Source organism: Delphinus delphis, chromosome 5 (genome assembly GCF_949987515.2).
Source record: "Delphinus delphis chromosome 5, mDelDel1.2, whole genome shotgun sequence".
Classification (NCBI taxonomy): domain Eukaryota; kingdom Metazoa; phylum Chordata; class Mammalia; order Artiodactyla; family Delphinidae; genus Delphinus; species Delphinus delphis.
Window position 1 is genome coordinate 46,367,744 of NC_082687.1, and position 12,979 is coordinate 46,380,722.

Sequence of the window (12,979 nt, forward strand, 5' to 3'; positions counted from 1 at the left end):
ATTATAACATTTATTTGTCATGTGATACAGCCAAAACCTGATTAATGAAGAAATATCCAAACATATGTAAGCCCAGGACCTAGTAGGTCAAAGTAATAACACTCAGGTGGCCTGGTGAAGCTCAACCAGAAGCATCTAGACTCCTTCGTCGCTCTTCCACTCACCAGCCCTGCCACCTTCAGTAACGTACTTAACCTCTTGCGTACAAAGTGAGGATAATGCTAGCTATCTCACCAGGTTCTTGCGCAGGTTCAATGAACATAGTTACCTATGTTAATATAAAACATCTCCAGCAATGCTTGGCTTGTAATAATGATTGAAAAAAATTTTTAACTTCCTTTCCTTTTCCATATGTAATTCCTTCACCACGAGTTGTTTTCCTGGAACTAAGAAGCTTCTTACTCTAAAGCATCATAACCAATCACAAGCCAAACCTTTTCCAGCAGAGGAACCACCACTATCGCGACCAGAAAAACAAAACAAACCAAACCAAAGCGGGAATTCACTTGTTTTGATGACCTACCCCGCAGACCCCCCGGTGGGTGAGGCTAATGGAATGCTCGTAAGGCACCAATCCCATGCTTTCTCCTGTCCCACAGGGAGACGACACCTCATAGAGTCTGACCACATCGGGGATCAGGGTCACGTCTCATCAAGCCCGGAAATGGATAAAGTACAGTGAACCCTGCCAAGCCAGCCCCTGCTGGGAAAGCCAGGGTTTCACAAGACCGTAGCGTCTGAAATATCTTCACAAGCTGCAAGATGGGCAAGGAAAATTGCGCGCGGGCTAGGGGCGGGGGGCGCCATAAGGATCCACGTGGCGAGGTTTAAAGAACAAGCTCTTTAGGGCGGGGGGAGGCGGAGGAGGAACCTGGCGCGCGCCCAGCCTACCTGCGCACCAGCAGCCGCAGGGTCTTGTAGGATCCTTTCACCAGGGAAACGGCCTCCCGCCGCGAGCTGCTCAGCACCACCGCGTTGATGCGCACCACCTCGTCCCCGGCCCGCAGTTTGGAGCTCACCAGGTCCGCTTTGCCCCCTTCTTCGATCTGCTCGGAAAGATGAGGATCCACAGGTGAGTGGCCCGGGGCCCTAGCCTGGACTCCCGCAAAGCCCGCTCCACCGGCTGCAGCCACGCCCTACTCCCATGGCCAACTTCAAGAAGGCAGGGATGGATGGCCTCCTGTCTCCACACCTTCCAGCCCTCAGCCTGCCCACAGAGGGCGCTCGGAAACCTAGGCTGAAGGGATGAAAGAACTCGGTTTCCATCCACAACCACTCACGACCTCCATCCAAAGTCCCTCAAAGCAACTGTTATATTCCTTTAGAAGTTGCGTTCTTCTTACCTCATTTATTTTTTATTGTCTAAAATGCTAACTCATGGGGTAAATAAACGGTGGTACCTCCGGACAATGGAATATTATTCAGCACTAAAAAAGAAATGAACTAACAGTCCATGCAAAGGCATGGAAGAACTTTAAATGCACGTCATTAAGCGAAAGAAGCCAGTCCCCAAAGGCTATATATGGAACGATTCCAACTCTATGACATTCTGGAAAAGGCAAAATTATGGCCACAATAGAAAGATGAGTGGTTAGATAGGTGGGAAGAATTGGCAGAGCACATAGGATGTTTAGGACAGTGACACTATTCTGTGTGATACTATAAGGTTGGATACATGACATCACACCATAGAACATACAACACCAAGCGTAAGCCCTAACGTAAGCTATCGACTTTGGGTGATAATGACGTGTCATTGTAGGTTCATCAGCTGTAACAAATACACCACTGTGATGGGGATGTTGGTAATGGGAGAGGCTATGCGAGACAGTGAGGGGCAGGGGGTATATGGAGACGCTCTCTACTTTCTGCTCTGTTTTGCTGTGAACCTAAAACTGCTATAAGAAACAAAGTCTATTGAAAAGTGGAATTCATTCAACAAAGTGATTCAACACTTGCTGTATGCCAGAAATTGTTCCAGGAGCTAAGGCTGTAACAGTGGACAAAACAGACAGAAACCCTTGCTCTTCTGGCGCTTAGGAAGCAAGCACTAAACATAATCATCAAGTAACTGCTGTGTTATGTTAGAAGTGGGTGAAGTGCTTTGGAAACCAACAGAGCAAAATAATGTTTGATCCTGTGGCGTGTCAATAATGATGAAAGGGAATAAAAAGGGAAAAAATAAAACAAAAACAAAAAGCAAGTAAACAAACCTGACCCGTATTTTTTCTTTTTTCAATAATTACTCTCCAGAATTGCCCCCATGTTCAAAAACCTTCAATAGGTCTCAATATATATAAAATAAACCAAATTCCTATAATAATTTTGTGAATTTGGTCCTCACCAGCTTTTATTTTAGCTAAAGCTAATACTTTATTTTTAAGATAATGTTCACTAATTTATTATTAAATCACTATATATTCATTAGTTTATGATAAAGGATGAAAATAATTCAGAAAGTGTGTAAAGGGAAAGGGAAAAAGTGAATCTTACCCTGGCTCCATGTTACTCTCTCTGTTACTCTCTAAAGGTAACACCTGTTTACAGTGTAGTTTATGAATTTCATATACAGATGGTCCATGTTACTCTCTAAAGGTAACACCTGTTTACAGTGTAGCTTATGAATTTCATATACAGATGGTCCCTGACTTCCTATGGTTCAATTTACAATTTTTCTACTTTACAGTGATGTGCAAGTGATATTCATTCAGTAGAAACTGTACTTTGAACTTCTCCTGGACTAGCGATGTGTAGTCATGATGCTGGGCAAGCTAGCAGCCACAGCTCCCAGTCAGCCACGTGGTCACCAAGGTGGATGACTGATACACTGATAACCATTCTGTAACCTTACAACCATCCTGTTTTCACTTGCAGTATAGTAGTCGATAAATTACATGAAATATTCAACACTATTATTAAACAGACTTCGTTTTAGATGATTTGACCAACTGTAGGCTAATGTAAGTGTTCTGAGCATGTTTAAGGTGGGCTAAGCTAAGCTAAGTTCAGTAAGTTAGATGTATTAAATGCATTTTCGACTTAACGATATTGTCAACTTACAATGAATTTATTTTGACGTAACCCCATTGTAAGTCAAAGAAGACCTGTATATATATTTTTTTCTTTTTCCAGAAACACCACACTATACACACGTCCTCAACTATCTTTTGGCGTTTAACAGAGAGGCATTAAACTGAGGTGGTTAAGAGTCTGAGGAGTCAGACAAATAGCCTAAAGGAGGAAGTCCCTTATTCTCTCCAGGCTTCAGACGTCTCCCTTATGAAGCAAGGATAATAACAGCACTGCCTCACAGCGCTGCAGAGAGGATTAATGAGATGAGCCACATGAACTGGCAAACACGGTTCCTGGCTTACGGTAGGATTTCAAAAGTGGTAGCTACGGTTATCAAAAATCATGTATCATGAAGATACTTCCATTTATATCAGATTCTACTCTAACATCTTGGTAGGATTCATTTAGCTCTTCTTTGGCGTTGGTCATTTCCCCCTGCTTTTCTATTCATTCTACTGTCCCTGCCGACCTTCTGTAAATTCACCTTTCCCCCAAACACACCGGGCCCACTCTAACCTCAAGGCCCTACACCAGCAACTCAGATTTCCCTCCACCTGGATTGCTCCCCACTACCCACAGCACCCAGGGACAACTCTAAGAGCTGCAGTGTACCTTCAGGCTTAAGAGCTGGGGCTCTGGAACCAGACTATCTGGCTCTGTCGCTTCCTAGCTGTGTGACTTTAGCCAGGTTATTTAATCTTACTGTGCCTCAGTTTCCTCTTCTGTATGAGGATAGTACTTACCACAGAGACTTTCGTGAGCATCAAGTGAGTTTATGCAAGTAAAGGGCTTAAACAGTGCCCAGCACACAGTGCCCATTCCCTGTCCATAGTCCCACCCCATCCCCAGCTTGGCTGTGAGCTCTGAAGATAGGAACCTAGACTCCATCTTTCCTTACCCCAGAATGCCTCCCCAGGCTTTGTGCACAGGACCTCCTCGTATTGGTTCACTCATGCAACAAAGATTCACTGAGCATCTACTGTGTGTCAGGTATGGAGCTAAAAGCTGAGGGGGCAATGACGAACACCACAGATACAACAGTCCCGTTTAAATTCCAGTGTGTAGAATTGAACCCCCTCTGTATTGTTTGCTAACGTTTTCAATAAGATGAGAATGAAATGAGACCTAGGAAATGACCAATTTCTTACATAAAAAAGGAAGTCAAGGGCTTCCCTGGTGGCGCAGTGGTTGAGAGTCCGCCTGCCGATGCAGGGGACACGGGTTCGTGCCCCAGTCCGGGAGGATCCCACATGCCGCGGAGCGGCTGGGCCCGTGAGCCATGGCCGCTGAGCCTGCGCGTCCAGAGCCTGTGCTCCGCAACGGGAGAGGCCACAACAGTGAGAGGCCCGCGTATTGCAAAAAAAAAAAAAAAGGAAAAAAAAGGAAGTCAAGAAAAGCTCATTTGTGTAGTTTATATCATGCTCTTCTCATGACTGATTTAATGTGAAAGCAAATGTTACGAGGAAGAAAGGCATAAAGAGTGTCATTGTTCACTGTGCTGATAAACTATTTCCATAACACTTTGTATTTACAGAGTTTCTCATAATCTCTTCACTTTGTACGGAATTTTGAGGCTTGAAGTGCTTATTTTCAACAAGTCAGGAAATTCCCTGGCAGTCCAGTGCTTAGGACTCGGCGCTTTCACTTACGGGGCGCTGGGTTTGATCCCTGGTCGGGGAACTAAGATTCCGCAAGTCACGCAGCGCGGCCGAAAAATAAAAACAATTATTGATAACTAAAACTGAAAAAAGTGGGGGCTGGGATGATTTTTTGGTATGGTATTTATTTACCAACCATCAGCTGGGCACCTGCGCTACAAATTGATTCTCAGATCTCTCCAAACTCTCTCTGATTGATTCATGCTGTCTTCGGGTTTTAATCCCTACCAGAGATGACTTTTAGATATTTCCTCTAACACCAAGCCCTTACCCTATATTTTCAGTTTCTTTTTTCCTCTTCCTCCTTTTTCCTCCAAAGACCCTGGCTCCATCATGAAACTTCTCCTTATCAACCCAGATTGAATCTCTCTCTTTCTCTTCTGAACAATTTCTACCTGCCTGGAGACAAGCCATAGAACTACCTTTGTCATGGGTATTTCTGACCATGCCCTCTCCCCTCTTCTAGGTTTTAAACTCCTAGAGGTCAGAAACTCTTTCATCTCAAATATCTTTTGAGCATCTACCATGTGTCAGGTGCTGTTCTAGGACTGGTGAAATGTCAAGGAAGGGAACAAACTTTATGTTCTCCTTTCTTGGAGTTTACATTCTAGTATGTTCTTAGTATATTTCATACCTTTGTATTAAAATACTTCCACATTCACGGAGGCAGTTCAGAGAACATACAGTGATCCAAACAAGCTGGGTTCTTTCTGTTCTTTGGGTGTTTCAATTCATCCATAAACACAACTGTCCCTGGGAGGCCAGGCGATTTCTAGTGAATCACAGGAGTCCTAGGAGGCCTGTTTGGTGCTAGGATTTACCCAGGGGTTCTACCCAATAGGCCCAAGTGAGCCTGGAATTGAGCCGGTTGGGCACATGTAGACCCCTCATCTAGCTCCTTTCAGCTAACCACATTAGTCCGCCATATTAGTCCGTGGATTACCTGGGACCCCCACGTTACCCCCTCCTCCTCTGCCGCTGGCCCTTCTGCTGCCTTCCTATCTGGAAGCATCAGTGTCAGTGGGTGTTCTACTTGTTGGTAACTCAGATAGTACACCTGGTTGCCAAGAACATTGAAGCTATTGGCTAAAACAGGGCTGTGACTCACCATAACCTATATTGTTGTCTCCATTTATTATCACAAATGAGAAATTGAGATGCATCTGCTGATGCAGTGGTAACACAATTGATTTCAATCTATTGTGGCTAATTAAATGCATAAATCTTTTGTTTTTTTAAATCTATGAACCAATCAAGATTCATGAATTTCTTTATTATTATTATTTTGGCTGCATTGGGTCTTCGTTGCTGCATGCAGGCTTTCTCTAGTTGCAGCGCGCAGGGGCTACTCTTCGTTGCAATGCATGGGCTTCTCATTGTGGTGGCTTCTCTTGTTGCGGAGCGTAAGCTCTAGGCATGCAGGCTTCAGTAGCTGTGGCACACGGGCTCAGTAGTTGTGGCTCGCGGGCTCCAGAGTGCAGGCTCAGTAATTGTGGCACACGGGCTTAGTTGCTCTGCGGCATGTGGGATCTTCCCGGACCAGGACTCGAACCCGTGTCCCCTGCATTGGCAGGTGGATTCTTAACCACTGCACCATGAGGGAAGCCCTGCTTAAATCTTAAGTTTATGTCGATTATGCACACTGTTTATCTAAAAATCATTATTAGAACTTTTTAAAACAATTCATATTTACAAAAGGTTTAACACTAATTCTCTTGAACGAGTCATCAAAGAGGATTATACCTCTAACCTCAACCTCTGCTGATACTGTCCACCAACAAGACTCATTGAAAAATGAAGCTTATTATTTTAAACCTTTGGACCAATACTTGAGCAGCTAAAGAGGTCACTGGCGTTGTTTGTCCAATTTCACCTGCAGAGAATTTACTCATTCCAAGAATGTGATTGTCCACAGGTTAAATGACTTCAGATAATACACCATGTACACCTGGGTGGGAAATCCCTAAGCTAACAAACTAGGGAGAAGGCGATCATACAGCTGGAAACTAGCACACTTCGTCCCTTCTCAAATCGTAAGTGCATCCACACATGTAAGATTAAATTGATTTTGCTCTTACGACCATGTGAGGGGGTGGTTTTTGAATCCTTTATAGTCTTTCACATTGCGGGACATTTACCACCTAACATAGCACCTGCACATAATTAGTGATTGATAAACATGTGTTGAGCAAATCTGGGGAAGCCGACTTTAAGGAAATACAATACTGGGTGATACATGCCATGATAGAAATGTATTCAAAATATAGGTATAGGCAAAAAATAGGTAAAGGGGAGAGTCGTCTGTCCGTGTCAGCAGCTGGATGAGGCATGTGAAGGGGCAAGGAGTCAGGCCCATCTCCTCCCTTCTCTCTGAACCCTGGTAGCCCAATCTAAATGCGGAAGCACAAAGCTGCCATGGGGACGGGTCCTGTGTTCTGCTTCTCCAGGCTTGTGCCCTCCAAAACCAGATGCCTCGACTCTCTGCCCCCCAGTCCTGTCCTTCATCTTATCACCACAGCAACAGCTGCAGCATCACCGCAGTCAGAAGCACGTCACGGGCAGCAACCTAGCGACCGTGTTGCAACTTCGATTAGATCAGGTCACGCTGTTCCGCATGACCCTCATCTCCACACTCAGAACAGAAACCAAAGTTCTCCCTGTGCACCGCAGACCCTGCTGGATTTGGCCCCTCACCTTTCCACTTCCTTTTGCTCTCCTCCTTGCTTACTCCACACTGGCCCTCGGTCTCCTGGTGGCCTGTGGAGTTTGTCAGGCGCACTCCCGCCTCAAGCAGGCTCTTGTAGCTGCTTTTCCCTCAGGTAATCGCTCGCCCTTCTCCCTCGCCTTCTCCAGGTCTTTACACGAACTCAGCTTCTGGAGGAGGCCTTTCCTGACCACCCCTCTAGAATTACCACCTCTTCTCTTCGTTCCCATCTTTCCTTTCTTTCTTTAGCACTTCAATCATGATCTAACTCACTATACTTTTTACTTACGTGTCTTGTTGATCACCTGTCTCCCCAACAGAATGTCAGCCCCGTGGGGGCAAGGGCTTGGGTCTGTTTTGTTCGCTGCTGTGTCCCCAGTGCTCAGGACAGCGGACAGCATGGGGCACAGCACTTGCTCGATATTTATTGTATGAGCGAATGAGTCCTCATCATCATTGCTATCAGTTGTTGAGTGCCTTCTGCGTTTCAGTAACTTTACTGCATCATCTTAAAAGTCACAAAGCCTCTGTAAGATATTATAATCTCCTTTTTCTAAACAGTAAGGCTCAGAGGGGTCAAATGACCTGCTGAGGGTTGCAAAGTCAGTAGAAGAGCAGAGCTGAGGCTGCTAGTCAAAGGCCACGCTCGCCAGCCTGCTGCCTTGAGAATCCCCCAGGTCTTTGTCCTCATGCGAACACTTCTTCACTTGTAGGCCTGATCCTTCATGTGCGCCCGGGGAAACCTGACACCCAACACGCCTGCCTTCTCACCCTCCTCTTTCAGGGATCCTAAGAGCTCCAGAGCTATTACATGAGCTCACAGGTTCAACAGAATTCACAGCTTACACGTGAGAAACAGTTGGCATTTCAGTGCCACTGGGACAAGGAGAAGACCCGGCCAAGTAAAACTGAACGTGGAATGGTTTCCATTTATAATTCTATCTGGAGCTTTAATTAAAATCAAACTCATTCTGTAGACATCTACCTCAGTTGAATTTCACCTGCATTCTAATGTCTGAATTCTTGAGTGATTGCTTTTCCTTTCCCGACTACTTTCATTCCTGGATGATCCCAAGGGAGGAGTATGGGGAGGAAAGGGTAATTCAATAACTCACAGTCAATCCAACGAAACATACAATTTGTTTGCTGTTTTGTGCGATTGGCGATTTGAGGAGAGATACACTCTCCATAACTGCAAAATTATATTAAAGGAATAAGAAAATACAGAAAGAATTTAAAAAAATAAGTAGATAAAGAAATCTATGGGGCTTCCCTGGCAGTCCAGTGGTTAAGACTCCATGCTCCCAATGCAGGGGGCATGGGTTCAATCCCTGGCTGGGGAACTAAGATCCGGCATGCTGCGTGGTGCGGCCTGAAAACAACAACAACAAAGAAATCTATTAAAAATCTTTCAAACAAAGCTGTTGGAGAGCTCTTGCTTTTTATTCACTTGGAATTATCGTTATAACCTGGTGGGCATTCTTGGATTTAAGCTGTACATAAAGTAGGGACAATGAAATAAAGTGAAATTGATAAAAGTTCCTCCAAGGAACTATATCTGGCTCTCGGGTCCTATGAAGTGAACAAGCATTTCTTGGACCCCAGAACTAATCGCTGGACTTTAAACAAAGCAGAGAGACATCCCTACGAGTTGCACTGAGTGACATGAGGATACAGGGATGATGCCTCCCTTTCTCATCACCTGCTTCTTGTCTAACCCCAAATCGTTCGGTTTATACTGTTGAAGACTCCTTTTTCAGGTCATAAAATGATGTGTATTGTAGTGGAAGAAAGAACACTGGGTTAAGAGTCAGGAATCCTGTGCCCTAATCCAGACTCTGGCCGTTTTTATCTGTAGGGTCCCGGATGAGTCTCTCATCCATAACATGACCTGTTGGTCATCTATTCCCACTTAAGATGACCAGCAAGGAAAATTCCACAGTTTTATTTTAAATTGGAATACATATACAGCAGTTACTACTTAAAATTATATGGTCACTTTCTTTTGCTATTTTCTAAATAGGAGGTATATGATTTCTTTTTTAAAATAAATTTATTTATTTTATTTATTTATTTTTGGCTGTGTTGGGTCTTTATTGATGCTTGTGGGCTTTCTCTAGTTGTGGTGAGCGGGAGCTACTCTTCGTTGTGGTGCACGGGCTTCTCATTGCAGTGGCTTCTCTTGTTGCGGAGCACGGGTTCTAGGCATGCGGGCTTCAGTACTTATAGCACGCGGGCTCAATAACTGTGGCTCGCGGGCCCTAGAGCACAGGCTCAGTAGTTGTGGTGCATGAGCTTAGTTGCTGCGCGGCATGTGGGATCTTCCCGGACCAGGGCTCGAACCCGTGTCCCCTGCATTGGCAGGCGGATTCTTAACCACTGCGCCACCAGGCAAGTCCCAGGAGGTATATTATTTCTTTTCTGAGGCTCATAACCTGGATGGAAAGCCCAAGAACAGAGGTGGAAGCAGTGTGGTGTGTAAAGACTGGGGGCTCGAGAGCCAGACCACGTGGGTAAGAATCTCACTTCCAATACTGAGTGTTCTTGGGCGAGATATGCATCATGTCTGAACATCCATCTCTTTAGCCTCAATACGGGAACGAGAAGACTAACCACACAGAGTTAGTGTGAGGATTACATGAACTAAAACATTGACGTTTCCTTACACATAGCAAGGGCTCCATAAAAGCGTTTCCTGAATTACGGGGTGTTGTGGTTTTATTTAATAAGTTTAATACTTTTCTGACTGTTTCCACCATAAGAATGTAGTGGCAACAGCAGAGACCAAGGGGAAGAAATTTGCTTAGAGGGGAAACAGGATTTACTTAAAGTCAAAGAACAGGAGTTAACTTGATTTATAAGTGAAACAGGAGATAGTCTTTCCTTTGGAGGGAAGATTTTATTTCAGAGAGTGGTCCCAGGGCAGGAAGTTACTCAGCGACACCTTATGGCCCATCCAAAGGAGCTGCAGCCCCTGAAAACCTAGACATGCCCACCATTCTTGATTTACTGCTCACTGGGCAGAAGGATCTGATCTCAAAGGCAGGATAAAAGTCAAGCTTCACCTCAGCCACTCAACAAATCATTATCTTGCAGTTGTGGAGGTCAGAAGTCTAAATCGTGTCTCACTGGGCTAACACCAAGGTGTTATCATAGCTGTTCTTTCGGGGGCTTGAGGGACGAATCCACTCTCTTGCCTTTTCTAGCTTTTAAAGGCTGCCTGGTGGCTCGTGGCCTCTTTCCTCTATCTTCCAAAGCCAGAGATGGCCAGTCCCATGCTACCTCACTCTGACACTGACTATCCTGCCTCCCTCTTTCCTTTATGAGGACCCTTGTGATTACGTTGGGCCCACCCAGATAACCTAGGAGAATCTCCCCAATCTCAAGGTCAGCTGAATTAGTAACCTTAATTCCACTTGCAATCTTAATTCCCTTTGCCATGAAATATAGTCCTTGGTTTAAGATGTAGACACCTTTGGGTTGGGGGCATTATTCCACCTGTCATAACCACTAACTAGCTGTGTGATGGTAGGCAAAGTTATTCCTTTCCTCTAAACCTCAGTTTACTTTCCAGAAAAACAGGGAAGGTGATGATCATAGCACCTACCCCTGGAGATTACTGAGAGAATGAAAGTAAGTTATGATAATGAATGAAAAGCTTAGCACAATACCTGACACGGAGTAAGCGATCAATAAGTTAGCCTTTATCATCATCATCATCATCATCATCATCATCATTTACAGGGGGAAGTAGGTAAAGAGGTTATACACACTCAGTCCTCCACCCCTTATTGCATGCAGTAGAATGAGCATCACCATAGAGGCCTGGACCCCTGCCTTTCCCCCATCCTTCCTTTGCCCACCCCTGTTGGGACACTGAAGTAGGGGAAAGCCCAGCAAACACGACTGATAGACAAGGGACCACTGCACTCCAAGTTGAGCCCTTGAGCTCCTGGTGTCTGAGCTCTCTAAGTCAGCTCTCATGTCTTAGAAAGAGACATGTGAGGTTGTTCTAGCCCCACACCAGTTTTTCAGAGTCCCCTGAGTACGTGGAGGAGTGCTGGGGACCCCTAGGCTGTAACATGATTAAAACTCCCCCGTTCCTGGGGGGGGGGTGTCTATGTGCTTGTGTGTGCCCACCGTGCAGACCCCTGCCTTCTCAGAAAGTATGCTCCTATTGTCTTCCCTCTCAGTGGAGTCCCTGAGCCCCTTCAGTCATTCTGTGCCAGTGAACTCCACTGAGCTTCAAAAAGGGGAGGGGGGCTTCCCTGGTGGCGCAGTGGTTGAGAGTCCGCCTGCCGATGCAGGGGACACGGGTTCGTGCCCCGGTCCGGGAAGATCCCACATGCCGCAGAGCGGCTGGGCCCGTGAGCCATGGCCGCTGAGCCTGCGCGTCCAGAGCCTGTGCTCCACAATGGGAGAGGCCACAACAGTGGGAGGCCCGCATACCGCAAAAACAAACAAAAACAAAAAGGGGAGGGGCCAGGCCTGTAGAGAGAACAAGAGGCCAAGGCTAACTGGACCCCAGCTAGCCCTCTTTCTGCGCCATTCAGATCAAAGACTTGGGCAAGTACTTTCTTTAAATCTACAGGCGTTTATTTATATTTTATTCCATTCCTCAAATAATTTCAGGCATCTTAGTTAGCATGGTTATTCCATGTTCCTAAGAAAGATCCTTTCAATTGCCCCATTTGCTTACATTCAAGTTATAGTGTTTCCATTCATTAGACTGATTCTGCTGTATTTATTCATGGAAATATACCATATTATGTATAATATACATATATGTATAGAACATCTATTAAAATGCACATATACAGAGAATATATATATAAACCACTTTTCAAAAATGAAAGGAGAACTTCTTTTCATTAGCCACTTCAATGGAAAGCTAGGATCTTCGGAAAATAAATAAAATCTACAAATCACACGTGTGTTTCATGTATTTCATAAGTATTCAGAGGAAGTTCACTTCTTGTTATCAATAAAATAGGAATGGGAATCACAAGCCAACAAGCATATATACATGGACACACATATGAAACATACATGCTTTATCTCATTTTAGATAACAATTTCCAACTCTTCCTTTATCAAATTTATATCGAACTTTCTGACATACTCAAATGATTAGGCTTTAGTTTCATCTTCTCTTTTTTTTCTACTCGTGGGTCTGGAAGAAATTCTAGTGGTCAAAAACTAAAATCAGGGGCAGCAAGAAGAAAAATGACAGATGTCTAGATGTTTCGAAGCTTTGAGCATCCACTCCTAAAAAAAATGCCTTAGCTGTCAGATCTCTAGCACTTAGTAAAGATGCCTTAGTTCTACTGTTCTAGGATGAGTTTCATGGGTGCCTAATGGTTCAGTCTTAGGCCAGATATCCTTCTGCTTCCTAAGGAAAAGTCCCCCTGAGCCAGAGAAAACAGTATGACATTTATTTTAACCTCATGAACTTTGTTTCTCAAAGATTCCTCTAGGTTTTTAGATTTATGATATTTAAGAAAGCTTTAGCAAAACTAAATAAATAAAAAGTAAAAAAAATAAA

General features: G+C 44.6%; 1 protein-coding gene across 2 annotated transcripts in view; it reads right to left on the reverse strand.

Annotated features, from left to right (window-relative positions):
• SHROOM3 (shroom family member 3) overlaps nucleotides 1-1,045 on the reverse strand; it is a 195,343-nt gene extending 194,298 nt beyond the window's left edge. For both annotated transcript variants that reach the window (XM_060012329.1, XM_060012328.1), the window contains exon 1: nucleotides 892-1,045. The gene's annotated coding sequence lies outside the window, so the exon portion shown is untranslated. The remainder of the gene's footprint in view (nucleotides 1-891) is intronic.
• Between the last annotated feature and the right edge of the window lie 11,934 nt (nucleotides 1,046-12,979).